We start from the raw sequence: 5,279 nt of genomic DNA on the forward strand, positions 1-5,279 counted from the left end.
CCCACAATACTAGCAGTTGTTTGATCCTCTCAATTGAGACCTCCTCCCCTTTGACTTTCCTCTTGATTTCCCATGATTTCTAAAATTACTTCCTCTCTCAGTCGTTCCGCTTCTACTTTTTGTATTCAAAGCACTTCCTAATGTAGATCCACCTGAGGTTTTTCTACGAATTTCCTCACTCAAAACAACATCGATCACATCATGATATTTTAGGGTACTAGATCCAGGAACAAAATTATTTACAGCCATTACCAAGCCATTCCAACTTTTAGGCAAAGAACACAAAATCAAGAGAGCCCTAATTTATTCATCAAAACTGATACCCACAGAAGATAACTGACTAGTAATAGTATTAAACTTGTTTAAATGATATGCAATAGATCCACCTTTTGCCATTTTCATATTAAATAAATGCTTCATGAGACATACCTTGTTTGAAGCGGGGGCTTTTCATATAGTTTTGCTAGGGTTTGCATTAATTCTTCTGTCATTTTTTCTTTTGTAATATTAAATGCCACTAATGGTGCCAAGTATAATCAAATGCTTCCAAGTGCCTTTTTGTCTAAAAAATCCCATTCATCATTTGACATAGATCCCTGATTCTTGGTTTTGCCTTCCAACAACTTCCATAAATTCTTTTGATAAAGATAGTCTTCCATTTGCATCTTCCATAATTGAAAGTTTTGCCCATTAAACCTATCAACCCTTAGCTTATCCTCGTCTATCATTGGTCCCACTCAACCATGAGACTTTCCTACACAAGATAACTGAAAAAAAACCTCACTTTGATACCACTTGTTAGGATTAAACTACAGACATAAATAATAATTACATGCAAATATAACCAATATCAAAAAATAGTAGATCACATAGAAAAGAACACAAGACACCAAGATTTAACATGGTTCACCCAATCCTTGGGCTACGTCTACCAAACAAAAAGAATGATATTATTATGATCTAGTGATTACAACTTGATTACAATCTGTAATCCCTTACAACTCAATACCGCTGCAAGAACCAATTTTTGCATCACCACATTGAAACAATCCCTAACCCTAAGCTCTTTTATACAAGTATTTTTACCGCTTTAGGGTTATAATTAATAATTACATGTCAGCCCAAAATCTTGCTAAAATAGGGCCCAAATATTTTTTCCTAAAGAATTTATGAAGTATGTACAGTATTTTCCTGATCAATCACCACAATCTAACACATAAGTCGTACCCCATTTTTTGAGATTATTGAGTAAATAACAAATTAAAAGTTTGATATGAATTAGGTGCAATTTTGAATCATTTCTCTAAGTCCATCTCTTAAGCTTTTGTAATTCATTATAGAATAATCTTCCCCCTTTCCATCAAATTGAATAGTTTAGAGTAGGTGTTCGGTGAAGTATTAATAAGTACCAACTTTCTATGGAGGTTGACCTCTACCATTAGAGCCTGTACTCAAGAGGTCATAAAAATTGTAAAAGGTAGCTAGGTTAATAGCTTAGTTAGTGTGCATACCTCATTGATTACAACAACGAGTTTCCTAGTTTCTCTATGCTTGGGAGATACTACATTAAGTTCTTAATGTTGAACTCCTAGGTCTTCATATTTTTATGACTTTATGGAAATAATTAAAATACATTAAAATTATCAATTTGTGTCTATATGATTAGGTGAATTCCACCATTTGAAGACTTGTGCTAGATAGAGTAAAATAATATGGAGAAACTTTGTGGCTCCTTCTATGGACATTTTAATGTTAGAATAGAGTTGTCAATCTAGGGGCTCATCCAATTAATAATTGTGTGTGTGTGTGTGTGTGTGTGTGTGTGTGTGTGAGTGAGTGAGAGAGAGAGAGAGAGAGAGAGAGAGAGAGAGAGAGAGAGAGAGAGAGAGAGAGAGAGAGAGAGCATGCATATATATTTATTTTCTCTTGGGTTGGTAATAACGTTCAATGAGATTCTGCAGCTCAATTTGATCCAAAGGCTTTGGCTTTAGTCCATCTCTAGTCAAGGGTAGAGAAAAGATGCAGGGTGTGCTAGTGCAAAGTTGATAACATATTGCTAGTTTTTCTTAGATGATGGTAGGAGACACACTAGAATGAATGAAATGAAGCTTGAATAAAAGGGGCATAAAAATCCATCTAGATGCGAGAGGTGAGATACAACATAGTGATGCTATAGGACTGCAACATTATCTCAACTAAATGTTATAATTATGTGTAGAATAAAGTTGGTATATTATTTTACCCATGAGCACCTTTATTTCACCTTACAAATTTCACTGTCATATATGCTCCATTTTAATTGTAGATATTAACTTACCTAAATGATAATGTAATTTAAGAAATAGTAGATTAAGTGAATGTTTTATGAATTTTGATATAAAAATGTATTAGGAAAAGATATGTTGTTCACTTTGCCTAATGCTATAATATTAAATTGATATTATTTATGGTGCATCTAGGAAATCAAGGGATGTGCAAATCACATGGGTTAGATATTCTTTGGGACACTTTATTCATCACATGTTATATTATAATAAATATTTATTGCGGCTTTGCACATTAGAAAAATATTGGAAAAAAATAGTACCGAAAAGTAAATTATGGTGGAAAATAATTTTGTAAGATCATGGTATCAGACATATGTATTATGTTTGATACTATGTGGTTGTTTTGTGCAATCTTATTTCTATATATGCAATACATCAATAGTTGTTGAGATTGGTTAGTTTGAACATCTCGTGTATGTTACATATATTAGGAGAGGAAGCATGGATTGGGATGTGTAGCCTCATGATTTGAACATATTTTCTTGTTCATGTGAAGTGCAAGTAAAGAGTATTATGTTTTAGAGGTGTTCCTATGAATATTGTAAATGTATCATAATTATCGTTCATGAGATAATACATTGACTGTTGATTCCTTAGGGGCTACACATTTCCCCCCTTGAGGATGCTCCTAAGGTGCTTCTTTTGTCATTTTGATGATAATTTTTTCTATATTTTTGTTAATTGTAGATGTGAATACTTGTTTTTGTGATTTTATCTGATGAGGTCATATGGAAATAGTTCCATGTAATTAAGAAAACCTTTAAAATGATGACCCTAAAATATAGATTTTTTTTATTGATTTGCCTCATGATTAATATTTCTAGTCCCATCATATTAAAGGAGGAAAAATGATTGAATATTGATTATTTCACTAATCTACAAGAGGACGTATGCACAAAAAGTAAACTAATGATAAGTTATGAGGAAATAAGCACAAAATCAATAATATTGAGTCAAAAAATAATACTTGAATTCCAAGTTGAGTCTATTAGCTAAAATTAGCATATTTATCACATGTATTAGCAACTCACCATAATCTACTCACAAACTTGTTTGCTTCATTCTAGATTCATCATTTTAAATTTATTTTTGACTCTTTCCATAAATAGTTAAGAGTTTGAATAAATCTGTAGATTTGTTTTTCTAATTTTTACCCCTAGTATAAAGTATTGAAACATATATGTATGCATGTATGTCATATGCACATATATGTATATGTATATACAAATATATGCATGTATATATACATATAGATATATACATACACCCATACATATACATATATGTATATATGTATACATATACATATACGTATATATGTATACATATACATATACATATACGTAGATATAGATATATATGTATGTATGTATATATATACATATACATATATACATATTTATGTATATATGTACATATGTGTATATGTACATGTATGTATATATGTATATTTGTATATACATATATATGTGCACACACACACACACACACACACACACACACACACACACACACACACACACACATATATCTATATCTACACACACATATATATGCATCCATACATCCATACATACATGTGTGTGTGAAATTGACATTAATCCCTCATACATTGATAAACATCCTAAAAAAAGGACAATTCTATGTAGTAAGGATTACCAGTTTCATCAAAAGTTAAATAATAATTATTTAATTATGAAATGTATTCATTTAGATATTAATTAAGTGTTAGAATTAACTCTTGTAGTATAGTTAGAATTCATTAATTAAAAAATATAACAAATAATTATTTAAATTAAATCAAATTAGATCTAATATTTAGTTCAAATATTACTAATGAATTAATGTTGTAAAGGACATTACAAGTGGATTCACCATTGGTCTGGAATATTAGAGTTGACTTCGGTGAAGATCTAACATTCTACAACATGATTGTATTTTACTTTAAATGATTTACATAAGTATGGACCTACACATTTGGCATTGTCTAGAATGTTTATTATTAAATCTAACCACCATTTTTATGATGTCTATATACATGCAATGATTGGCAACATGTACAAATCTATTATGAAAATCAATTAAATTACAATGGTTATGTTCTCCTTAAAAAACACTTAGATGGACCATTGATTATAGATGAAAGATCAAGAATAATAAACGAGTATACAATTATTCTAGGATGATGCTTGCTAATACAATGCTCCAATTCTATTGAGAAGCTTTTGTTTTATTTCTTTCACAATATCAAACTCAAGATATACTTATTAATTTCTTAGATATTTTAAAAATGAATCAACACTTTCTTTAAATACAACCTATACTACAAATTGTTATAAATATGTATTAAGTTGACTTTATCAAGTAGTAGAAAGAAGAAAACACAGACACAAATTTTTTAATTTTTAGTTTAAAACTTTACAAACAACATATAGAAAAGTAATCTAAATCAAATCCTCACCTATAAATATAATCTAAAATAAAAATACTAATCAATATAGAAATCATAAATCAATAATAATAAAGGAAACAATACAATAATATTACAAACCAAACATACCTAAAACACACCCCCACAAATTATTACATTTAAAATACTCTTGAACGAGACCAACCCAAACCCAAAATATTAAGACAAAACAACATATGTCATTATCATAGACTAATCATAGACCATATGATGACTAGAGTTGTGGTATTAGAATATATAATTTTGACGTTATAAACCCACTAATGTCGTACGTGTGAATTTAAAATAATCCCGTTAGGAAAACATGATTATGCCGCAGCCCCACACGAGTGGAGAAGTTTTTAAAATTTTGTGGAGCAATTCTGAGGCTATTGACTTTCTATTGTTAAACTAAAATTTTGGCTTACAAATCAACAACTCATGATTAGACACAATCACATGTTGGGAAAACAATCAAAGCCGTGAGCACAAAAGATTAAATA

Source organism: Cupressus sempervirens, chromosome 4 (genome assembly GCF_028749045.1).
Source record: "Cupressus sempervirens isolate cs-2001-9-10 chromosome 4, ASM2874904v1, whole genome shotgun sequence".
Classification (NCBI taxonomy): Eukaryota; Viridiplantae; Streptophyta; class Pinopsida; order Cupressales; family Cupressaceae; genus Cupressus; species Cupressus sempervirens.